Source organism: Meles meles, chromosome 15 (genome assembly GCF_922984935.1).
Source record: "Meles meles chromosome 15, mMelMel3.1 paternal haplotype, whole genome shotgun sequence".
NCBI lineage: Eukaryota > Metazoa > Chordata > Mammalia > Carnivora > Mustelidae > Meles > Meles meles.
Window position 1 is genome coordinate 65,700,107 of NC_060080.1, and position 27,251 is coordinate 65,727,357.

General features: G+C 37.4%; 1 pseudogene; it reads right to left on the bottom strand.

Annotated features, from left to right (window-relative positions):
• Window positions 1-27,251, bottom strand: part of LOC123925687 — a 116,727-nt pseudogene that overhangs the window by 77,365 nt on the left and 12,111 nt on the right.

The following is a 27,251-nucleotide window of genomic DNA, read 5'->3' on the forward strand; positions in this document are numbered from 1 at the left end:
CATTATTATAGTCATGTTTTATCCTTCATTGTATCTAACTTATTTTTTGTATGCATATAGGGTTTTTTCTTCTAAAACAATTTGGGATACAACTTCTTCTATAGATCTAAATAAACCCTAAATCTAGCATAGGGCTTTGTTCTAGTCTCCAGTCTGAGCAATTTCTCTCCACTTTCTTTTTCTTTATTCTCCCAACCAATTTATCAACTCCTTTTTTAGAAATTAAAAAAAATTTATCTTTCATCTTTATAGCCATATTCCATCCCTTCATTGTGTTTACCCTAATTGTGTGTGTGTGTGTGTGTGTGTGTGTATTTTTTTCCCGTTCTTTAAAATTTTGGGAGGTAGTTTCTTCTAAGAGACCAAAATACTCCCAAAATTAAGTGGGTGACTCTGTTCTATTCACCAGTCTAATATATATATTTTCTTTTTTATATTTTTTCTTTCTTTCATTTTTTTTTCCTGAACTTTTTATCCCCTTTCTTCCCCCCACAATTTGGGGTCTGTTCTGATTTGGTTAAAGCACATTTTCCTGGGGTCTTTGCCACCCATTTAGTATTTTATTTGCTCCTTCATATATTCTTATCTGGAAAAAAATGACAAGGTAGAAAAAAAGAACAAGAGGTAGTACCGAAGGCTAGGGACCTAATCAATACGGATATTGGTAATATGTCAGATCTAGAGTTCAGAATGACAATTCTCAAGGTGCTAGCTGGGCTTGAAAAAGGCATGGAAGATATTAGAGAAAACTCTGGGGAAATAAAAGCCCTTTCTGGAGAAATTAAAGAACTAAAATCTAACCAAGCTGAAATCAAAAAGCTGTTAATGAGGTGCAATCAAAAATGGAGGCTCTTACTACTAGGATAAATGAGGCAGAAGACAGAATTAGTGATATAGAAGACCAAATGACAGAGAATAAAGAAGCTGAGCAAAAGAGAGACAAACAACTACTGGACCACGAGGGGAGAATTCGAAAGATAAGTGACACCATAAGACGAAACAACATTAGAATACTTGGGATTCCAGAAGAAGAAGAAAGAGAAAGGGGAGCAGAAGGTATATTGGAGAGAATTATTGGAGAGAATTTCCCTAATATGGCAAAGGGAACAAGCATCAAAATGCAGGAAGTGCAGAGAACCCCCCTCAAAATCACTAAGTATAGGTCCACACCCCGTCCTCTGATAGTAAAATTTACAAGTCTTAGTGATAAAGAGAAAATCCTGAAAGCAGTCTGGGACAAGAACTCTGTAACATACAATGGTAAAAATATTAGACCGGCAGCAGACTTATCCACAGAGACCCGGCAGGCCAGAAAGAACTGGCATGATATATTCAGAGCACTAAATGAGAAAAACATGCAGCCAAGAATATTATATCCAGCAAGGATATCATTGAAAATAGAAAGAGAGACAAAAATCTTCCAGGACAAACAAAAACTGAAAGAATTTGCAAACACCAAACCAGCTCTACAGGAAATATTGAAAGGGGTCCTCTAGGCAAAGAGAGAGCCTGAAAGTAGTAGACCAGAAAGGAACAGAGACAATATACAGTAATAGTCCCCTTACAGGCAATACAATGGCACTAAATTCATATCTCTCAATAGTTACCCTGAATGTAAATGGGCTAAATGCCCCAATCAAAAGACACAGGGTATCAGAATGGATAAAAAAACAAAATCCATCAATATGCTGCCTGCAAGAAACTCATTTTAGACCCAAAGACACCTCCAGATTTAAAGTAAGGGGGTGGAAAACAATATCCATGCTAATGGACATCAGAAGAAAGCTGGGGTGGCAATCCTTATATCAGATCAGTAAGATTTTAAGCCAAAGACGATAATAAGAGATGAGGAAGGACACTATATCCTACTCAAAGGGTCTGTCCAACAAGAAGATCTAACAATTTTAAATATCTATGCCCCTAACATGGGAGCAGCCAATTATATAAACCAATTAATAACAAAATCAAAGAAAGACATTGACAATAATACAATAGTAGGGGATTTTAACACTCCCCTCACTGAAATGGACAGATCATCCAAGCAAAAGATCAACAAGGAAATAAAGGCCTTAAATGACACACTGGACCAGATGGACATCACACATATATTCAGAAAATTTCATCCCAAAGCAACAGAATACATACACATTCTTCTCTAGTGCACATGAAACATTCTCCAGAATAGATCACATACTGGGTCTCATAAATCACATACATCAGGTCTCAACTGGTATCAGAAGATTGGGATCATTTCCTGCATATTTTCAGACCACAATGCTCTGAAGCTAGAACTCAATCACAAGAGGAAATTTGAAAAGAACCCAAATACATGGAGAGTAAAAACTATCCTTCTAAAGAATGAATGGGTCAACCAGGAAATTAAAGGAGAATTGAAAAAAATCATGGAAGCAAATGATAATGAAAACACAATGGTGCAAAATCTGTGGGACACAGCAAAGGCAGTCCTGAGAGGAAAATATATATAGTGATACAAGCCTTTCTCAAGAAACAAGAAAGGTCTCAAGTACACAACCTAACCCTACACCTAAAGGAGCTGGAGAAAGAACAAGAAAGAAACCCTAAACCCAGCAGGAGAAGAGAAATCATAAAGATCAGAGCAGAAATCAATGAAATAGAAACCCCCCCCAAAAAAAAAAAAGAAAGAAAGAAAGAAAAAAATCAATGAAACTAGGAGCTGGTTCTTTGAAAGAATCAATAAGATTGATAAACCCCTGGCCAGACTCATCAAAAAGAAAAGAGAAAGGACCCAAATCAATAAAATCATGAATGAAAGAGGAGGGATCACAACTAACGCCAAAGAAATACAGACAATTATAAGAACATACTATGAGCAACTCTACGCCAACAAATTTGACAATCTGGAAGAAATGGATGCATTCCTAGAGACATATAAACTACCACAACTGAACCAGGAAGAACTAGAAAACCTGAACAGACCCATAACCAGTAAGGAGATTGAAACAGTCATCAAAAATATCCAAACAAAGAGGAGCCAGGGCCAGATGGCTTCCCAGGGGAATTCTACAAAACATTTAAAGAAGAATTAATACTATTCTCCTGAAACTGTTCCAAAAAAATAGAAATGGAAGGAAAACTTCCAAACTCATTTTATGAGGACAGCATTACTTTAATCCCAAAACTAGACAAGGATCCCATCAAAAAAGAGAATTACAGACCAATATCCTTGATCAACACAGATGGGAAAATTCTCACCAAAATACTAGCCAATAGGATCCAATAGTACATTAAAAGGATTATTCACCACGACCAAGTGGGATTTATTCCAGGGCTGCAAGGTTGGTTCAACATCAACAAATCAATGTGATACGATGCATTAATAAAAGAAAGAACAGGAACCATATGATACTCTCAATAGTTGCAGAAAAAGTATTTGACAAAGTACAGCATCCTTTTCTGATCAAAGCTCTTCAGACTGTAGGTATACAGGGTATATACCTCAATATCATCAAAGCCATCTATGAAAAACCCACTGCGAATATCATTCTCAATGGAGAAAAACTGAGAGCTTTTCCACTAATGTCAGGAACATGGCAGGGATGTCCATTATCACCACTGCTATTCAACATAGTACTAGAAGTCCTAGCCTCAGCAATCAGACAACAAAAAGAAATTGAAGCCATCCAAATTGGCAAAGAAGTCAAACTATCACTCTTTGCAGATGATACGATACTATATGTGGAAAACCCAAAAGACTCCACTCCAAATCTGCTAGAACGTGTACAGGAATTCAGTAAAGTGTCAGGATATAAAATCAATGCACAGAAATCAGTTGCATTTCTTTACACCAAAAACAAGACAGAAGAAAGAGAAATTAATGAGAGTCAATCCCATTTACAGTTGCACCCAAAACCATAAGATACCTAGGAATAAACCTAACCAAAGAGACAAATAATCTATACTCAGAAAACTATAAAGCACTCATGAAAGAAACTGAGGAAGACACAAAGAAATGGAAAAATGTTCCATGCTCATGGATTGGTAGAACAAATATTGTGAAAATGTCTATGCTACCTAAAGCAATAGACACATTTAATGCAATCCATGTCAAAATCCCATCCATTTTTTTTTCTCAAAGAAATGGAACAAATAATCCTAAAATTTATATGGAACCAGAAAAGCCCACGAATAGTCAGAGGAATATTGAAAAAGAAAACCAAAGTTGGTGGCATCACAATTCCGGACTTCAAGCTCTATTACAAAGCTGTCATCATCAAGACAGCATGGTACTGGCACAAAAACAGACACATAGATCAGTGGAACAGAATAGAGAGCCCAGAAATAAACCCCCAACTCTATGGTCAACTAATCTTCGACAAAGCAGGAAAGAATGTCACCAAATGGAACAAATGGTGTTGAGAACACTGGACAGCCACATGCAGAAAAATGAAACTGGACCATTTCCTTACACTACACACGAAAATAGACTCAAAATGGATGAAGGACCTCAATGTGAGAAAGGAATCCATCAAAATCCTTGAGGAGAACAGAGGCAGCCACCTCTTCAACCTCAGCCGCAGCAACTTCTCCCTAGAAACTTCACCAAAGGCAAGGGAAGCAAGCACAAAAATGAACTATTGGGACTTCATCAAGATCAAAAGCTTTTGCACAGCAAAGGAAACAGTCAACAAAACCAAAAGACAACTGACAGAATGGGAGAAGATATTTGCAAATGACATATCAGATAAAGGACTAGTATCCAAAATCTATAAAGAATTTATCAAATTCAGCACCCAAAGAACAAATAATCCAGTCAAGAAATGGGCAGAGGACATGAACAGACATTTCTGCAAAGAAGACATCCAGATGGCCAAGAGACACAGGAAAAAGTGCTCAACATCATCCAGCAATAGGGAAATACAAATCAAAACCACAATGAGATATCACCTCACACCAGTCAGAATGGCTAAAATTAACAAGTCAGGAAATGACAGATGGTGGTGAGGATGCAGAGAAAGAGGAACCCTCCTACACTGTTGTTGGGAATGCAAGCTGGTGCAACCACCCTGGAAAACAGCATGGAGGTTCCTCAAAAAGTTGAAAATAGAATTACCCTATGACCCAGCAATGGCACTACTCGGTATTTACCCTAAAGATACAAACGTAGTGATCCAAAGGGGCATGTGAACCTGAATGTTTATAGCAGCAATGTCCACAATAGTCAAACTATGGAAAGAACCTAGATGTCCATCAACAAATGAATGTTTACACACACACACACACACACACACACACACACAATGGAATACTACACAGCCATCAAAAGAAATGAAATCTTGCCATTTGTGACGACGTGGATTGAACTAGAGGGTATTTTGCTGAGCGAAATAAGTCAATCAGAGAAAGACAATTTCCATATGATCTCCCTGATATGAGGAAGTTGAGAGGCAACATAGGGGTTTTGGGGGTAGGAAAAGAATAAATGAAACAAGAGGAGATTGGGAGGGAGACAAACCATAAGAGACTCTTAATCTCACAAAATAAACTGAGGGTTGTTGTGGGGAGGGGTGTAGGGAGAGGGTGGTGGGGTTATGGATATTGGGGAAAGTATGTGCTATGGTGAGTGCTGTGAAGTGTGTGAGCCTGGTGATTCACAGACCTGGGGCTAAAAATACATTATATGTTAATTAAAAAAAATTTTTTTTAATTCAGTAAAGTTGCAGGATACAAAACCAACATCTGAAAATCAGCTGCATTTTTATATATGAACAAAGAACTATCTAAAAAAATCCTTTTTACATTAATATCAAAAACTGCAAAATATCTAGTAATAAGTTTAACCAAGAAGGTGAAATATCTGTTAATTGAAAACTGTAAGGCACTATTGAAAGAAATTGAAGAAGACACAAATAAATGGAAAGATATGCTCATGAATCAGAAGAATTAATATTGTTAAAATGACCATACCACCAAATGCCATCTATGGATTCAATGCAATTCCCACCAAAATCCCAATGGCATCTTTCACAGAAATAGAATAAATAATCTTAAAATATGTATAGAAAAACAAAAGACCCAAACATAGCCAATGTAATTATGAAAAAGAACAACGCTGAAGGCATCAGAACTCCTATTTTCAAAATTTTATTAGAAAGCTAAAGTACGGGGGTGCCTGGGTGGCTCAGTGGGTTAAGCCTCTTTGCCTTCAGCTTGGGTCATGATCTCAGGGTCCTGGGATCGAGTCCCAGGTCGGGCTCTCTGCTCAGTGGGGAGCCTGCTTCCCCCTCTCACTTTGCCTGCCTTTCTGCCTACTTGTGATCTCTGTCTGTCAAGTAAATAAATAAAATCTTTAAAAAAAACAAAAAGAAAGCTATAGTACTCAAAACAGTATTGTACTGGCAATCAAAAAACAAACACATAGATCAATGGAACTACATGGAACTAATGGAACTAATATTTGATGGAATTAATATTTAATAATAGAGTCAAGAATACTAAGTGAAGAAAAGATAATCTCTTCAATAAATGTTGTTGGGAAAACTAAATTGTTCAAAATCAATGAAATTGGACCCCTAACTTATAGCAGTCACAAAAATTAACTCAATATTGACTACAGGCTTAAATAGAAGATCCAAACTATAAAACTCCTTAGAAGAAAACATAGAGAAAAATCTTGATACTTTTGGATGAGACACCAAAAGTGCAAGCAAGAAAAACAAAAATAAACAAATGGGATGACACCAAACTAAAATCTTCTGCCCAAAACAAAACAACAACAACAACAACAAAATAATTTTAAAAAATCAGCAAAATGAAAAGGCAATCTATGGAAAGGGAGAAAATATTTGCAATCTCAAAATGTGTTAATATCAAAAATATATACAAGGAACTCATACAACTCAACAGCAAAAAACCAAAGAATCCAATTTAAAAAATGGCCAAAGCACTTAAATAGACATTTTTTCAAAGACATACAAATGGTCAATAAGTACAGGAAAAGATTTTCAATGTCTCTAACCACCAGGGAAATGCAAATCAAACACACAATGAGAAAGCACTTAACATTGGTTATAATAGCTTTTATCAAAAAGACAAAAGATAACAAGAGGTTGGCAAGAATGTGAGAAGAGGGAATCTTTGTGCACTGTTGGTGGGGATGTAACTTGGTGAGGCCACTATGGAAAACAGTATAGTCTCTTAAAAATTAAAAATAGGACTACCATAGGATACAGCAATACCACTTCCATACATACATGCTGAAGGAATGAAATCACTATCTTTGAGAGATATCGGCACCCCAATGTCCACTGCAGCATTATTTACAATAGCCAAGACATGGAAACAACCCATGCCTACCAAAGATGAATGGATAAAGAAAATGAGTATATACATACAATATAATATTTTTGAGCCATGAAAATAGAAGGGAAACCTGCTACTTGTGACAACATGGATGAACCTTGAGAGCATTATACTAAGTGAAATAAGTCAGACAAAGACAAACACTGTATGTACTTATTTATATGTGGAATTTGAAAAAGTCTGTACTCCCAGAAATAGAAAGTGTAATGGTGGTTGGCAGGAACTGAAGGGGTGGGGAAATGGGGAGGTGTTTGTGTAGATGTATACACTTCCAGCTATAAGATGAATAAGGTCTGGGGAATCTAATGAATTGTGATTCTGATTAAGGTTACTACATTATATATTTTAAAGTTTTTAACACAGTAGATTCTAAATGTTATCACTGGGGGAAGAAGGTAATTATATGAAGAAGTGGATGTGTTAAGTAAACTTACTGTGATAACTATTTCACAATATATATGTATATGAAATCATAACATTATGCTGTTTAAACTTACATATATGCTAATAATATCTCAATAAAGCTGCAAAAATAAAGAGCAAACATTTCATGGTAGTGTACACTTCGCCATTAGCAAAAGAGCAGAAACTTGGTAACAGTATTAGATCTTCATTAACCAAAGTTAGTATATTCATTTGTGAAGCAATATGAAAAAAAATTAAAATTACAAGAAAATTTTCAGGGGCGCCTTGGTGGCTCAGTGGGTTAAAGCCTCTGCCTTCAGCTCAGGTCATGATCCCAGGGTCCTGGGATCGAGCCCCACATCTGGCTCACTGCTCAGACGGGAGCCTGCTTCCTCCTCTCTCTCTGCCTGCCTCTCTGCCTGCTTGTGATCTCTGTCTGTCAAATAAATAAATAAAATCTTAAAAAAAAAAAAAAGAAAAAAAAAGAAAATTTTCATTATAAACCAATTCTTAAATTCCGCTGTGGGAAACAGACTTTAAGGTAGTCCCATAATCTCTGCCTTCTGGTAGTCATATGCTTATAAAAGTTCCCACCCATTGACGGCAAGCAGGACCCGTGCTTTGCTTCTAACCAATAGCAATAGGCTTTCACTTTTATGATTTTGTTACATAAGACTCAATCTTGCTAACCTACTTCTTACTCTTTGCTGGCTTTGAAAAAACAAGTTTCCATGAAACTTAAAATTACAAAAAAATGAATGGTGCCAACAACTACAAAAAGGGGAAGTGGAGGGGCACATCGTGGCTCAGTTGGCTGAGTGCCCAACTCTTGGTTTGGGCTCAGGTCATGATTTCAGAGTCATAAGATTGAGCTCCACATAGAGCTCCATGCTCAGTGCAGAGTCTACCTGAGAATCTCTCCCTCATCCTCTACCCCTCTCAATGTGCTTGCTCTCACTCTTTCTCTCAAATAAATAAATAAAATATATTTTAAAAGTGGGGGGGAGTGGGTATTTCCCTAGCTGACCCAGACCTGGATAACACCTTGATCATAGCCTATGATATTCTAAGCAAAGAACCCAGGTTAAGCTGTGCCCAGACTTCTCTGAGATAACAGGTATTATTTTAAGCTGCTAAGTCTGTGGTAATTTGGTATATACATTAATATAATTCCACAATCAAAAAGTTGATTTAAAATGTAAATGCCCATAAAAAGTATGCAATTCTGAATTACCTTTGTGAGAAATTACATATAAAGTATGAGAGAACTCGCAGAAACTGGCATTAATTGCTCAAAAGATAAAGAATAATCATTTTAAATTTAACAAAATTTTAAAACTATTGTACTATGAGACTCAAATGTCCAAAGCTTCAATCAATCTAAGTATCCCTGCAAGAATTGCCATCCTTCTATACCATTACATCACTCTTCTCCTACCTGCTCTTAAGGCTCCAGGTTCTCCTGGAAACTTCCCTTTATCACCAAATTCTGGTCACTTTATCTCTATGGACCTATAACATCTGACCTCTCCTCCTATGAATTCCACTCTGACTTCTCGTTATTCCAGTTTTATATAATAGTGTATCAACTAGTCTTCATGCCTTATTTATTAAACAAAAACTTAGGAAATACGTTCCTTGTGGTAGAACATTCAGTAAAGCCTTATATAAAATGCTGTCAGTGTATCTTTCTAAATAACGGTCCTGATCAAGTAAAAGATCTATCAAAGGCATCCCATTATCAGAGACTGCCTGACTTTGCATTTCAGTTAACTTTCAATCAATCAACAAATCCCTTAGAATTTGTCTAGAAGAGACATTACTTAGCCAATTACTTACTTAGCCAATTAAGAAAAATAAAAACTATTTCCATAGAAACAAAATATATTTTATCATAGAAAGTAAACTTTTAGATATAATATATTAAACTTTATAACACAGATCTAATAGTACTTACCTGATAGGGTTATTGTGAGAATAAAGGGAAAAATAGGCATTAAGCCCTGGAAACATCACATGAGACATCTTTAACCATTCAATAAATTGGGGTAATTATTTTTTCATATTCCTATTTAAATTTTCACCATAATCAAGTATTATTTTTCAAATGGACAATTAAATAATTTAGTTACAATAAGAACATATCTTTCAAGAAATGACAATTGATAATTTTATACTTCTGTACATATGCACAGAAATTATTTAGGAGATGACTGCTATAATCCAAGAACAGAAATTAAGCCCTAATACATGAGAATGAAAACTCAGTTTTAAGACATATTGAAGAAAGGTCTGAAAAACTTGATGATTAAATGGATGAAAAGGTGAAGTTAGAAGCTCCCAGAGAGATCTTTGTACTTCAGGCTTGAAAGATACGATGGTTCACCACTAACATTAAACAAAGTGAGAATTAAATTTAGTTTGAGACATGTTGAATTTAAGGTGATATAGAAATTTCTGCTGGTGATCACCAGTAGACAACAGAAGGATGCCTCTACTTCAGCACTGAACAACTTAAGAGGAGGAACCTTGTTTTACTCATTTTGTCACATTTCTTCAAATACAGACCCTTGCACTAGAAAGTATTCAACAAAACATTTAATTCAGTTGAGTGCTCTATTTTGGAAAGGTCAGAAGGTCCAAGAGAAAGAACATCATCAGTATCAAAACGCCTATTCCTTGGCCAAAATTAGCAAGACAGGAAACAACATGTGTTGGAGAGATGTGGAGAAAGGGGAACCCTCTTACACTGTTGGTGGGAATGCAAGTTAGTGCAGCCACTTTGGAGAACAGTGTGGAGACTCCTGAAGAAATTAAGAATAGAGCTTCCCTATGACCCTGCAATTGCACTGCTGGGTATTTACCCCAAAGATACAGATGTAGTGAAAAGAAGGGCCATCTGTACCCCAATGTTTATTGCAGCAATGGCTACGGTCGCCAAACTGTGGAAAGAACCAAGATGCCCTTCAACGGATGAATGGATAAGGAAGATGTGGTACATATACACAATGGAGTATTATGCCTCCATCAGAAAGGATGAATACCCAACTTTTGTAGCAACATGGATGGGACTGGAAGAAATTATGCTGAGCGAAATAAGTCAAGCAGAGAGAGTCAAGTATCATATGGTCTCACTTATTTGTGGAGCATAACAAATAACATGGAGGACATGGGGAGATGGAGAGGAGAGGGAGTTGAGGGAAACTGGAAGGGGAGATGAACCATGAGAGACTATGGACTCTGAAAAACAACCAGAGGGTTATGAAGGGGCGGCGGGGGTGGGGGGGGGTGGGGGGGGAGGTTGAGTAACCAGGTGGTGGGTAATAGGGAGGGCAGGTACTGCATGGAGCACTGGGTGTGATGCCAAAACAATGAACACTGTTATGCTGTAAATAAACAAATAAACGAATAAAAAAAAAAAACGCCTATTCTTCTCTTTTCAATCAAAACTCAGCAGGAACCAGAAATATCCATAAATGTTTACAGTCTCAGCAATCCAGAACAGAAACAATATGTCTGGAAAAGAATAGGGTTAACTTGAAGCCCTATAGTTTTGCCAAAGTTTTGGAAAAAGTTTTTTTTTTTTTAAATAATGCAATATAATTTTATTTCAATAAAAAATCCTTAATATCAAATATTTAGCTGGCACCCATTCATCTGTCACTTAAAATAAACTGAAATACTCAGTATTTTCAAACCCTTCCAAATGAAATCTCTAAGGACTGTCGGGTCCTTCCCCTGTTGAATAGACCGCTTTGTGCAATTCTCATGTATCTATGAAATCCAATTTCTGCATAAAGCCTGTGATCAGACTCTATAATCTATTTCCCACATTAGCCAGGCTCTTTAATATGGCTTTCAGTCAGAATTATTTGATCTTTTTAACTTTAAGCTTCTGAAGACAGGCAGAGGGATCCAACCCAACTTTCTTAAGCTGTCAATTGTCATTTAAATTTAAGAACTTTTTTTTAGTAGTCATTATCAAACCTTGCATACAAAAAAATTCTCGGAGCTACTTTCCCACCTGACAAAGCCTACTTACATTTCTCAGACCATTTCTAAAAAGAACCTTCCCAAATACATAGTCAGGCTCCATACAGAAATGGGGGAGGGGGATAGATTATGTTCAGGGAAAACATCTAAACCAAAAAAAAATCGTCTCAAATAAAATCTCCCCTATATATGTAACATCAAACAAATTTAGTCACTATAATCTATGTTTAACTGTAGTTTTCCTTAAGAAAATAATCTAAACTATGTTCTATTCTACACTACCAAAACAAAACAAAACAAACAAAAAAAGAAACCTTTAGTTTTCCCAGAATAAACCTATTTATGAGATCACAAAAGGTTATCAACCTAGTTGCCTAAGTTAACCTAGTTACTATAATTCACTGGCATTCACCATAGGGTGTTCATTTCCAAATACTGAAAAATAAAGGTCTACAGCAATTTTAAGTGATATACTGAATCAAATGCCTTGTTCTGCCTTAAACCATTCCCCAGTTTCTTTCTCTTTCCTTCAGTGCTTCAAAATGGCAAAAAATGGTACAGATTTGGACAAGACGTTCTACATACTTCTCCAGCTAGTCTAATTTCCCAGCTGGGGGAAGGAGGCTGATTTATCACATTTTCTTACTCACTGACATCGCCTAAGCATTCAACATTGATTAAATCCCATGCCAAGCACTAAGAACAGATACAACACAAGAAGGAAATTGTCATGGCTCTCAAGGTAGATGGACTTCATCCAAACTAAGGGTGCTGAGACAGTCTTTTGAGATAGAGGACCCCTCACAGAGTCTCTTACCAACAAAATCCTCATCTTAAGTAAGACTGGGTAATCTCAGTGTCTGTTCTTTTTGCTCAGAACTTCGTTGGAAGAGCTTGAAGTTATCTTTTGTGAAATATCCTTGAAGAATTGTTTCCACTGAGTTTCTCTGTGGTTCCCCTTTTCTCTTCTCATATATCCTCAAAAGACTTTGTCTCTCTTATCATTTAATACTGAATAAAAAATTCATTTTAATGAATATTTAATGAATATTTAATGTATATAATTATGTATATAATATGTATATGTATATATGTATATAATATATATAATATACTATAAATAATGAATATTTAATGAATAAAAATATATCATTTAATACTGAATAAAAAATATTCAAAGGTATTGACCAAACTATTCCTCAAAATGCCATACATTCCATGTTAAAGCCTTTGCATAAGCTAACAGTGCTGCCTGGAATAGTATCTCACTCCATCTATAATCTGCTGGTAGCTTTTAAAAATTTACACTTCAGACTACTGCTGACTTCCCAATCTATTATAACCACCCAGTCTCCCATTCTATTTTAATGTAATAAATAGTCCTCATAACTGTTGTGTTCCTTGCTTATTTGCTTATCTGGAGATCCTATTATGAGAATGTGACTGAGAGCAAAGAGCTTGTCCATCTGTCTTACTTGCCCATCTGTCTTACTTGCCCATCCCCATACTCATGGTACCTAGAACAGTGCCTGACATGTACCGGAGGCTCAATAAATATTTGATTGACAAAAACAATAAAGTATATCATTGCAAAAACAGTTCACATTGCAGCCTGCTGCAGTAGTATATCCTTATAATTAAATAATGGGTCCCTGGGGTGCCTGGGTGGCGCAGTCAGTTGCCTCTTCATTTCGGCTCAGGCCGTGATCTCCAGGTCCTGTGCTCAGGACTCTGTCAGGCTCTGTGCTCAGCATGGAGTCTGCTTGGGATTTTCTCTCCCTCTCCCTGCCCTTCCCACTGTGTTCTCCTTCTTTCTCAAATAAATAGATGCATCTTTTAAAAAAAAAAAATGATGCGTCCCTACTTTGACTTCAATCTGGTCACAATTCAAACTATGGCTTGTGGTTGGCAAGGCTTAGTAAACAGTGAAACAACAAAATGTATGCCACAAGGTACCTGGTACTTTGCCACTGTGAGCAACAGCAATTGCTCAGCCTTCAGAAAGAGAACAATTTTCTTCCAGTTGGCATGTAACTTTAAGAAAAACCATCAACTCAATAACTGGAAAGTGCACCCTGAACTGAAAATAACATCACAGCATAAAATTCTGCCCCTGCAGCTGAAATGGCCTGGATGTTGCCTCACCAGCAGCTGATGGCAGATAACCCTTCACTCTACAGATAGACAGCCAGCTAGGGAAGCTGGGATTGTTGTAAAAACTATATAAAGTATAAAAGATAAAAGGATTTGGTATTCTGTTTGAAAAGAGGAAGGGGTTCAACCAGATTTCTGGAATATCTGGACTTCTGGGGACTAAATAGGGAAGAAATTAGTTGGAGATGCTTAGATTTTAAAGCAGAAAAAAGAAGGAGAATGGAGAGCAAATGACTATGCCATTATGGGGAAAATCCTTTATCTATACCTCTCATGACTTCCCAGGCGTCCCGCCAGTTCAGGGTGTTCCCATCAATATTTATAGCACACTGTACTAGGGTGCCCATGTTCCCCAGCAGGGGCGATTAATATGTGATATCAACACCTATGACAAGACACATTTTATTTCTGTCAACAAAGAGGTTTCTACCTTCTCTGTCAGCTGAATACCCAAGCCTTTTATTTTGCACAACAAACCATCTATAGCTGGAGCAGAAAGATAGATGTGGAACTGCAGTCAATTCTTTAAATAGGTTTCTTCAACTGGAAGGTGGCCTATTTGTGGCCTGTGTCAAATACAAAGAATTCTACTTTTGCCAAGCATGATTGGGAGGGGTACAAGGGAAGATTTGCATGCTATGGTTTTCATACCATGTATTTAGCCCTGAGCTGCATACAGTAGGGAAAAAGGCAAGGCTTCTGTCCTCAAGGAATTTTCAAGTAAGTCTAATATAAATTAACACAGTAGAAAGGCAAAATAATTTTTCTTTCAACAGTGCTTTCTTTTTAAGACTCTGAGGTACCATACCAGTGTTAATTTCTAGAGTTATGATGAGGTGACAAAATGGAATCCCTGACTTCCATTTATGATTTTTTTTAAAAAAGCTTTTATTATGTCTTCCTCAAAAAAATAGAAAATAAGGGGGTCCCTGGGTGGATCAATTGGTTAAGCATCTGACTCTTTATTTCAGCTCAGGTCCTGATCTCGGGGTTGTGGGATTAAGTCCCACATTGGGCTCCACACTCAGCATGGAGTCTGCTTAAGATTCTCTCTCTCCCTCTCCCTCTGTTCCTGCCCCCACTCACACATGTATTCTCTCTCTCTTTCATATAAATAAAATTTAAAAATAAAAATAAAAAATAAGGATTTGCTTTTAGAGAGAGAAGAATATGGTTCTATTTTTTTGTACTGTGAGAATGAGTTTATTTAAGAACTCAGTTCTACAGTTCATGCCAGCTCAGCCCACTTTAGTCCCTTGCTCACTGTCCAAAAATGAATATGCTTGAGATTTTCATGACTGCTGTAATCTATGCAATGCATCCTCAATATCTACTAAGGTTTTATCACTGATGTTAGTGAAGAAATAATCCATTAAAGCTGTCGACATCATTATAACAATCATTGAGTTAATGGTAGAGCTAGTTGCCAACACACACTCCAATCTTAAAATGAGCTCTTATTCTTGATTATTAGGCAAACTGACTCCTTAGTAAAAAGGCAAAATATTATAAGCCATGTGATTTCTGAAATTTGATTAGAAAATGATGATGCTAGCTAGCATATTTATTAAGAACCTGTTATATTCTCTGTGTTTTACCTATGTTAATCAGTGAATTATCATAATCATTCAATTAGGTAATTCTTCTTTTACTATGCCCATTTTACAGATGAAAAAACAGAGTTAAGTAAAGCCATTTTCCCAAGATCTCACAAATAGTAAGCAGTGTTGCAGTGACTTCAATCAGGTTTTTATAACTCTGAAGAATTTTTGTCTTTGATACATAAGATTGATATCCCAAAGATCGAATTTATGATACATAAGATTGGTATCCCAAAGACCAAACTTATGTTAACTATAATTTATTCTGAGCATCTACTATTTTCTCAGCACTATCCCATGTGCTCTGGAAGATACAGTGCCCTGGCAATGTCTGACTTTGCCCTTAGATTTTTATACTCCTAAGAAACAATGCAAATAAACATGAATAAAACAATTAAAGAATAATTCAAAAGGAAGTAAATTCTGACAAAATGAAACCAAGTTCCAGCCTGGTATCACTAACATACAGAGCCCTAGATTTGAAATCAGAAACATGGACTTAAACATAGTTCTGTCACTTACATGTCTTTAGGCAAATGACTTATCCCAATCTCCTCACAGGTTAATATTCTGTCATGGGAATTTGTCTTCTGTCTCTACTGGACCCGTCTCTGAGTCCTGTGAAGTCTATATATAAAAACAAACAGGTATTTCACACAACACCTCATTCAAATATAAAAGCACATGCAGTACTGCCTGGGTTCAGTTCTGAGAGACGGTAACATTAAAAACAAACCTGGAGCAAGTGTGCTTCCCAAAGAGCCTTCATACTAGGAGAATTTTAGCACCTCCTGAGAGGAATAGCAGAAAAGGCCCTGGTGCAAGAGAAGCAGTGACAGAGTAGCCCCAAGGAATAGCAGTGTGGAGGAGCTGGGGAGAGGCAGTGGCACAGCACATGGGAAGCAACCATCGAGCCCATCTTAAACCTTTGCAGACCTGGGGGCAAGAGAATAAATGGAGTCAACATAATACATATCTAAATATATATCTAAATACTTAAAAGTGAGACTACCAAGTAAAATCTCACCTATCCTCCTACCTTCATATGATACTCAGTTTGATAGCATTGGGAGCTGTGATCATCCCTGCTGCTGGCTTGCAGTTCTTGCCTTACACTTCCTAAGTGGGCTCCAGCCAGCCTCTCAGTGGTTTCTCAGATGCGGTGTGGACCCCCTAGCCTATGTGCCCACACACCTTCTACAACTTCCACTAATGATTCCACTTGGCTATTGCTCAGACCTAGGAGTTGCACTGTGACTGGGTGATCCACCTTCAGAAGAACAGAATCGGATACATAAGAACTGGAAGGATCCTACAGGGAGAGAGTTAAGTTATGACTTGTAAAAACTAAGAAAGCTAGCTCCTTGAAGAAATCTTTCCAGAACCAAAAGAAAGGTAAAAAGTCATCAGAAGTAAATATTAATTATGTCATGGACACTAGAACTTTGGCACTTGGCACAAACATTTTTGAAGAAACAACTTCTACAAAGTCCCTCTTCACCTAGTCCAAAATTGTGATTGCAACCTTATACCTAATTCCAGACATGATACGTAACAACAAATAAACATTTTTTAAATAAATGCCCACACATAAAAGATATGTGCTAAAGCCAAAAGCCATGTGAATCCAGGCAGAATTCTTTTAATCAAACCAGAATAAATGAATGAATGAATAAAATATTATTCAAAGGAAAATCAGGGTATCATCACTATCATTACTATATTGCAAGTGACTAAATAAACAATCTCAAGTCAAGAATCAAAACACTAGTGTTCAGGAGTGCTTCAGTGGCTCAGATGTTCAACTGAACCACCAACTCTTGGTTTCCACTTGGGTCATCATCTTGTGGTCCTGGGATCAAGGCCCACATCAGGCTCCACACTCAGTGGGGAGTCTGTTTGTCCCATTTCCTCCCTTTTTTCCTCTCCCTCTCTGCAACCCCCCTCACCCCTCTCTACACTCACACTCTCACTCTCGTTCTCACTCTCTCTCTAAAATAAATAAATAAAATCAAAACACATGGTTCAAAACAAAAATTTAAAAATAAAAAATATATTGTCCTAGTCCCATGACATTTGGGATAAATTCTTTGGTGAATTATGCAGGCAAAACCTAAGAAACAGCATATACAAGATCTTTATTAGATTTTTCCAGTACTCAGGCAACTAACAACAGATAGCATTAATTTTTATGTAAATAACATAAACCTATAAATGTTATAGTCAATTAGACATTAGACTTATTAGATTTTCCCATCCTTAGTAAGATGAAAGCCCTTTGATATTTGAAAAATCTAAGCAATCCTTTCTTTTATCACATTTAAAAAAAGATAAAATAGACCAGTCTGTCTTGCTCATATTAAATAATCTCAGGTTACTCTTCTCAGGAATAATGCTGGAAAGAATTCATGTAATAAGGGGTTCTGAGAAAATCTGGGGCAAGGAACTTAGGCATTTTTAACAAGTTGCCCTCTCAACTAAGCATTTCACCTTAGCAGCTTGAGTCTGGAAACATATCCTTTGTTCCTATCAGTTTAAGACAACATTTTATTGAGATTCCCTCTCACTGGGGTTTCAAACGAGACACTTAAGGAAACCACGGGATTCTTTCATATCTCAAAATTACTTCACTTGGAAGCATTCTTTCTCATCAAGGAGACTAACTCCAGACAGCCATGATGAAGGGCTGCCATTAGATGATGCAAAAAGAGCAAATGGGGGTTAATTCCTTGACATTCTTTTTCATGTTCAAAACAAACCACCCATGCTTTAGTCCTGTGATATTTCCTCTACATAAATACTACTTGAAACCGTGGCTTATTCTATCCTGAATAATTTTGGCTTACTTTACCATTCATGAGTTAGATTCCTTGCCTTTCCTTTGCCTACTCCATGTCTAGGTAGAATTTGTACCTTCCATTCCTTATTAAAATGTAACTGAATTGATAATGTTGGTTTATCAAGAACTTTCCCATTTATTTTCTCCCAGTGCCTACAAAATCAATTTAAAAACATGTAATTTTTGTCAGTTACCACTAGATGGAGGTACAAATTTTGAAGTGCTTAATAAATGTTCCCAGTTTGCACGTTCTGAAGGGTAATGGTACAAAGTAACACATACTATTGTGTTCTTCTTACAGGTCTAAAAATCCTACTGCCTTGGATAATATTGAATCCATGTATTATTTTAATGCATGTTAAGAAAAAAATGGAATGACAAGTCTAAAATGCATGCATTTCTATATTCTGTAATACATACACACATTATATATTGAAAGACTGTTAATAATGAAGTAAATAGTTCTCTGGCTTGACCAAAGTCAGAGAAAATTTACTACATAGCATTTTATTTGGAATACCTTCAATACTTGACAAAATGTCCCAATTTGGGGTCAAATTGAGACTGATACAAGGAATACGTCTAGGCAACAGTAGATAATGCTTATACTGAGAGCAAGAATGTCCCCTTTCTGCTCCTCTCTGTGCTTAATACAGGGTCCTCATATTTTCTTGCCCTCTGCCCCTCAAGAAATCTGCTTTCAAAATGCATCTGGCAGCCTTATTCACAATGAGATGTAAATGATGTTAACTCCACACACAGAAAATGTTTTAAAACACGGCTTATAACATTCAATCTTTAACAAAGGAATTTCAAAAATTAGCAAATCGGTGGAGAGGACCTTTATAGTTTTCTCTTGATCCCTGAAATGTCTCACAAAGGAAGAATGCCAGCCCATACTGAAATACAGGAAGATTCTCATTGATTTTCTTTTTCCTCACAATGGCATTTGGTGCAATGCAGGAAGATTGTCTCTGGGCTTGTGAGGACATGAAGAAGGGTAGTTATCTGCATGATTTCTCAGCATGAGGTGGCAGCTGGCAAGAGAAACTGCAGTGAGTGCAGTCCTTCAAGAAGAGAAAGAGATGAGTCCTTGGGGCCAGGACATTTTGTTCCATGAAGGGAGAAACTGAAATGGGGTGAGGACTATGAATGGATGAAATGAGGAATACAAATGGAAGAAAAACAGAGAGCTTTTATGGATCCCTAGAAACACCTTTCTCACTCACATCTATGTCCCCCAAAGTGTTAGATTATAAAGAAACTGAAATCCACATTATATGGAGTTTGGGATGGAAAAAGAATGAAGCATTATCAAGAGGAGTTCCCACTGGCTACTCAATCTCCAAATATCTGAGGTGATTAAACATTTTTTTTCCTCTCCATCTAATACACACCATTCCTTTAGGAAATGTTATGATATTCCCAAAAAGAGAATCCCACGGCAAATAAAAACTTGCAGTTTTGTCAAATTCACCACCTAAATATTTCTGGCACTCTGATTCTCTAAAGAGAAGCCTTTGTCTGTTAATGTCCCTGCCTAGAAATTCTTTGGATAAAAGGAAAGGGGAAATGGGAATTCAGTGGATCTTTTTCCCAGGAAAATGTAAATACCCACTCACTGAGTTTGACGCAGCACCAGTTCCACATTTACCACGCAGTTGCTCCCACTTTGTATAATGTGTTATTTATCAATTATAGACAATTTGTATGGTAAGTTTCTGCCTTTCTTATACCAAATGTTTCCTAAAATAGACAGACTTCTGGGAAACAAGTAAAACCATTCACCTGAGACTTAGAGGTCCATGTAGAAGTGGCATAATTTATCACATGAAAGGGTGTGAGTTTAAATGAGCACAGAAAATAGCATGCAGTATATGTAGTTCATATGTGTCATAGGCTTTCCCAGGGGGAAAGGATAACAGTGAAATTTACTGGGTTAACTTTATTTTGTTCCCATATTCAACAAAAGCACTTGTGAAGGGCAAGTGTTAATCACAAACTATTCAGAGCCTTCCTAGAGACTACAGTCCAGTGTAGAGATAGCCGAAGACAATGTAAGGTAAATTACTTATAATATGGGTGAGCACAATTTAGGAAAACTAAAGCATATTATGAGAAGTTATGGGAGGGGGAACTGATGTAGTTTTGGAGAGTCATTTAAGACATCTCTTAGAAGTTGGCATATAAAGCGAGACTTCTAAAAGGACTAAGAGATGGAAATATAATAGAAAGATAATAGATAGATGATAGATAGATAGATAGGCAGGCCGACCATGAGTTAGCCAAACAGGTGGAAGGAATAGTCTTCAATAGGGATAATAGTATGTGTGAGGGCTCTGAAGCAAGAAGTTTGTCATAGTTGATAAACTAAACCTTGCTCAATGGAGAGATGATGCCTCCTCTCTCCTTTCAGACCTTGTCTACAGATATTTCACTGCTGTTTCAGTAGCATGCAAACAGAAACAAATGTCATAGTCAAATTTAAGTAATTCAGAGGGGTTAAAATTTATTAAACACGTGGGCAGGTTGTAGGGAAATACAAAGGATTCTGCAGTTAACCTGAGGTTTGCAACCATGGACCTATTACTACCCTCAAACCCAAGGGGACAAGGCAAGAGCATGTAACAGGAGACAACAGTGGAGTATGATACAAAAAAAGACACTTGAAGGGTGCCTGAGTGATTCAGTTGGTTAAGCAGCCTATTCTTTTTTTTTTAATTTTTAAATTTTTTAATTAACAAATAATGTATTATTAGCCCCAGAGTTACAGGTCTGTGAATCACCAGGCTCACACACTTCACAGCACTCACCATAGCACATACCCTCCCCAATGTCCATAACCCCACCACCCGCTCCCTACTCCCCTTCCCCTGGCAACCCTCAGTTTGTTTTGTGACATTAAGTCTCTTATGGTTTGTCTTCCTCCCGATCCCATCTTGTTTCATTTATTCTTTTCCTACCCCTCCCCAAGCCCCCCACATTTCATCTCCATTTCCTCATATCAGGGACATTATATGATAGTTGTCTTTCTCTGACTGACTTATTTCACTAAGCATAATACCCTCTAGTTTCATCCATGTCATCGCAAATGGCAAGATTTCATTTCTATGGATGGCTGCATAGTATTCCATGGTATATATCTACCACATCTTCTTTATCCATTCACCTGTTGATGGACATCTAGGTTCTTTCCATAGTTTGGCTATTGTGGACATTGCAAGCATCCTATTCTTGATTTTGGCTCAGGTCATGATCTCAGAGTCATGAGATCAAGACCCCCATTGGGCTCTGTACTCAGAGAGGAGTCTGCTTGAGATTCTTGCTCTCCCTCTGTTCCCCACCCTCTCTCTCTCCCCAAAAAGAAGGAAGGAAGGAAGGAAGGAGGAAGGGATGGATGGAGGGAAGGAGTGGGGGTGAGAAAAGACCTCTTTGAGCAGAGCAGTGCTTTTTAGCCAGAGTTTGTTCCATAGTGAAGGAGATTCACTCTCCTACCTCCATCTGATCTCCTGCCACTCCAACTAGAAACCACTGGGCAGAGAAGCCTTGGGGATGCAGTCTACCTGGAGAATAGGATAGGCGGAAAGGATGGAGAATGGATCTGAAAGAGCAAACAGAAAATGCCTAGCATACTTGATCATTTCCAAGATGAAGAAAGGATTCCAAGAAGGCCCTTAATCAATCATATGCTGATAAAGCAGAAAAAAAAAAAAAAACTAGCAGCAGCCCATGCCAGCTTCCATTCTTCTAATGAGTTTCCTCATTTCTATCATTTCTCTGCCCACCTGAATGAATCTGCTTCTTATTAGCAAGATGGTTTCCATATGTGCTTTCATTTATATACTCTGGGATTACAGAAACCTGATATTGCTCCATTTCTCTATAGGAATCTCTACACTCTGCCTGTCTGCTCCTATAAATCTACACTCCTAGTATAACTGTGAATATTTTCACCCATGACTTAACGTGGGATTCTCATTCTACAGGGTACATGAAATTCACCTGGGGAGCTGGCTGAAAGACAGAATCCTATCCTCACAGGTCCTGAATCAGTAGGTCTGGCCTGGGACTCTGGAATGTCTGTAGAAAACAAGCATCCTGAGTAATTCTGATGCATGCGTAACACACGTTGAGAGATTCGGATATAGTTGCTCCTGCAAAGAGAGCATATAATGTATTGGTACATTTCCAAAAACAATGATGAATATACCAATATTATAAAAAATAGAAATTCTGGGAAAAAAATGTAGTGCAAAAATAGAAACAGAACTACTACTTAATTTACAAGTAAAGCTAAAAAGGAACGCAATCATTACAATTCATCCTGAATTGCTAGTGATGTCATTTGCAAAGGTTTTACCTTCTCTTATGATTACTCTTCTGTAAATAATGGTTTATTGTGCTTTCACTTTTCATTTTTCTAAGCACCAACCTTCAAGGCCACCTAATAATTTTTAAACCAACACTGAAATGCACCAAGGCACCTCATACCTTAAAAGAACCTTGCAAGTTCTTTTATATTGTTATATATATTTTTTAATGTGTGCAAGCATTCTCCATACTCTCAGTTCTGTACACTAAGATCTCTCTATCTGGTCTTTCTTTAGAGCAAAAGTTCACAAATATTTTTTGTAAATGGCTAAATAGTAAATATTCTAGGCTATGCTGGCCTATGGTCTCTGTCACCATTCCTCAACCCTGTCATATAGTGTGAAGGCAGCTACAGGCCATACATAAACAAGTGAGTATACTTGTGTTCCAATAAAACTTCATTTGTGGTCATTAAACTTTGCATTTCATGAAATATCCTTCTTTAATTTTTCTTCAGCCATTTAAAAATGTAAAATAAAATTCTTACTTCACAGGCCACGCAGAAACAGATAGTGGTTAAGAATTTACCCCTAATTTTGAGCAATCTTTCAGATTATGGTAACTAGAACATATAGATTTCCTACCCTCACATATAAGGCACAAAAGAATGTATGTCTTTAAGCAATCCACGATAACTACACTTTACAACTGTGTCTTAAGGGAAAGGTAAGAAAAAAGATTAATCACATAGACCTGTGTTGAGTCCCTGCTGCTAGCTTCACCTCCACTATGTCACCTTAGGCTAAAGACTTATCCTCCATAAGTCTCACTTTCTTCACCTTCTAAATGGGATTGACTATTCCCACTTTATATGGAAATGAAAAAGTAATATTAAGTAACTCAGCACCTTGCCTGGCACCTGGAAGATGCCCCTTAAAGATGAGTCTGTTTCCCTTGGTTAAAGTAAAAGTAAAAGCTGCACTTTCCACTTACTGATTATAATACTGATTTTCAAAATCCTGATACTCACTTACAGATCCAATTCTTAACATTAGCTGTATGTTGGGATCTCTTGGGAAGATTTTTAAACTTTTTTATGATAGGACCACAACCCAGACCAATTGAATCAGGATTGCTAGGAGGATAGAACCCAAGCCTCAATGTCTTTGAAGCTTCCCAATGTGTGGCCAAGATTGAAAACCACCACATTTAACCTTGCTATTTTTAAAAACTGAAACATTGGTACTTTTGTTGTGGTCATGCAAGTGTTTGAGACATAGGTCAGCAACTTAGTTGGGCATTTTTTCCCTCAGTCTCTAACACCCTCCTTTTCCACTTCGTATGCCACCCCTTTTCCTGACACACTCACTACAAGCCATCCCTACTACTCTCTGTCACTGACCTCCTGCCATATTTGTTATCCTTCCCGAATACGACTGCAATCCAAAAACAAAACAAACAAACAAACAAAAAATCCACACAAAAAACCCTGGGATGGATGTAGCTCGAGGAGTCCATTTTACAGGCAGATGCCTCAGTGGGGAATAAGGAGGAGACTAGGGACATGACCACTTCTCTGAAGATGGCAAGCAAACAAATCAAAACTGGTAAAACCAGACCCTCTGGACAGAGCAGGCAAGATACCCAGAGGCAACAGTGGTGATAACTCCACTTAGGGGAGCTAAATGACAGGAAGATATTGAAGGTCACTGGACTGACCACACCAAAGTATACAGCTCCAAGTGATCTCACTGACACCAAGATGGACAACAATGGAGTCCAAGCAAACAGCAGAGTCCGGAGATATCACCTAGTTGCTAGTAATTTAAATATTTTGTTTAGCTTTTATATTTTTTCATAACTTTGCGCTAGATATATTTTGTTCAAATGTTAGTATTTGAAAAGCATTAATTAGATTTGATAGTTTTGTTAAATTATGTTCATCTTTTTTCATAAAATGCCAATACCAATATTGCAGTATCACTCCAAAAAAATTCTGTCCTTTTCCCCAGCACTGTCGTCATTACTTTTACCCCCCTCCAGTGCATGTGCTGCTTCAGGGGACCTTTATCTGACTACTTTTAGCAAATAACCAAGACCTAGAAGCTCCATGACTTAGATCTCTCAATCAGCACTAATGCTCCAACAAACTGACCCTTCTAAACTCCTCCTCCCTCACTTGTCATGCCTTTGCACACATTCACCAATGCTAACAGTGTCCTCTCTTCCAGGGCCTACAGTCAGTTAGGTGAGGCAGGGACTCAGAAAAGAAAGCATCCATGATTGACACTAGATCAATAAATCTTGAATTGAGCAGCTCTGAAGCCACGATGAAGAAACAGACTCTGCTAAATGTAAAATCAGTAGTGGCAGAGCACCGCCATGAAATGAAAGTTAATATTGCCCCAGAATCCTGACAGCCATCTGATACATGTCACAATTTTTAATATTAGATAAAATCTGGGCACCTTTCGTGTGCTTAGGGAAGCCACTTTCTTTCTTTTTCTTTTTTTTTTCATTTCTTCTAAGACAAAAGCATTGACTATATAGAAGAATCTCTAATTTCTTTTTCATTTTATTTCTCCCCATCCAATCTTTCAGAGCTCAATACTTTCCCTATTTCCCAAGTTGTTTTTTCACATTTCTAAAAGAACTGGCAAAACTTTGTTTTTAATAATCCATGGATTTAAAAATTCATAGTTTAGTATGTCTCTAGTCACAGCAAGCCAAATAACAAATTTGAAGTGAATATGCAACTTCCTTTGGCTTACATGGAAAGCAAGAACGATGGTGCAAAGGCAACATTTGGTTGAATAGGAATTCTCTGTCTGTTCCTGAAAGCAAGGCTTGCTATAGACATGTAAACAACTTAACAAATGAAGATATATTTGCCCAAACCCAACCTCTACAGGGGTCCCACAATTCTGCTGTTCCTATTACATTTTCTTGAAGATAAAAAATTACTTTAAAAGCTATGGATAAATCCTTATCTTAGGAAAACTGCTTGATTTCTGCTCTCCATATTCCACAGAAATACTGCATTCCTAAAATGATTATGAAAATGTTAGTAACTATATTTTTAAATGCACTGGGTTATTAAGAGATGTCACTTAGAAAAAGTTCAAGCATTTATGGTATCACTATTTTTGAGATGTTATCAAGCTTGATATATGCCTGTTGATGCTCTTACCTGCCAAGATAAGCAAAACTGCCCCCCCTACAAAACTCTAAAAAACTATTTGAAACAACCACAAATATAGAAAACTCAAAAGAAAACTCTTCTGAAATCAAGAAAAAAACTAAGATCTGCTCTCTTCTCTAAGCCTGGAGTAATGCTACCCCATGAAAAAGGAAAATAAAAATGCTTCCTTACTTTGCTGTGTACCCTTGCAACCACAGGACACTGAGAAATGTAATATGCACCCAATTCTTCAATATGCATACTTCCACCCACCTCAGTTTCTCTGGGAGAGCCTGAGGGAACACCATCTGATTAGTCACAGCTGTGGGTTACTTGGCCTTGTACCAACACAAAATGTGCTGTCTCACAGGGACATAAGTGAATTGGGGGCCCTGCAAGTGAACTGGTAGGACTGCCAGGCTCCCCAGCTTATCACAGTACAATCAGCATCTAAGAGACTCAGAGCTAACAGGCCTGTGCCCCATCAGGGCTTAGGGAGAGCCATATAGCTAAAATCGCAATAGCTGCCTATGAAAACCAAAGCTGATGGAAAATAAAGATACTGCCTTACTGGGCAGAACATCACTAATTTCTTGGCTGCTCAGAGGGAAACTTAAAGGACTATAAATTCCAGTGTTGTAGATAACCAACAGTGGAAAGAAAAAAATCACCAAACTAATTTCTTACCATCTTACTAGGGAAAGAAAAGCTGAAGTTGGCACATTGCTCATTTGAATAACAAAGTGGAAAGAAAATTGACTTTTGAGTCTTCTCCTAGCAAATTTTATCAGAACGTTTGTACCTGGTCTAGGAAAGTAGCCATTTCAAATTCTGATAGCACTGTAACTTCACACAGAAAGATTGCAAAGCAGTGAACAGGCCCACCTCATTTAGTAAAATCACCTTAATCACCTTCTCACACAGTTGTTCTTTCAGGACATGGATCAATTCATGTATTTTTTTTTTTTTTAAGATTTTATTTATGTGACAGACAGAGATCACAAGTAGGCAGAGAGGCAGGCAGAGAGAGAGGAGGAAGCAGGCTCCCTGCTGAGCAGAGAGCCCAACGCGGGGCTCAATCCCAGGACCCTGGGATCATGACCTGAGCCGAAGGCAGAGGCTTTAACCCACTGAGCCACCCAGGTGTCCCTCAATGCATGTATTTCTAAAGAAGTAGATGATGTTTAAAAATACATAAGCTCCATACAGGTAAATTAAAGAGCAAATACTGAGATTTCAAGTTACTTGCCCAATGCCATATTCAAATATCAAAACCGGATTCAAATCAATGCTACCTTGATACTGAAGCTCATTCTCTTACTTTCTATAAAGTGTTTCTCCACATCCAATCTATACATTCCCACCTTGCAGTGACAGTAAGTGAAATTTTTATAACTAGAAAAGAAAAGTGAGATGTTTTATTCTG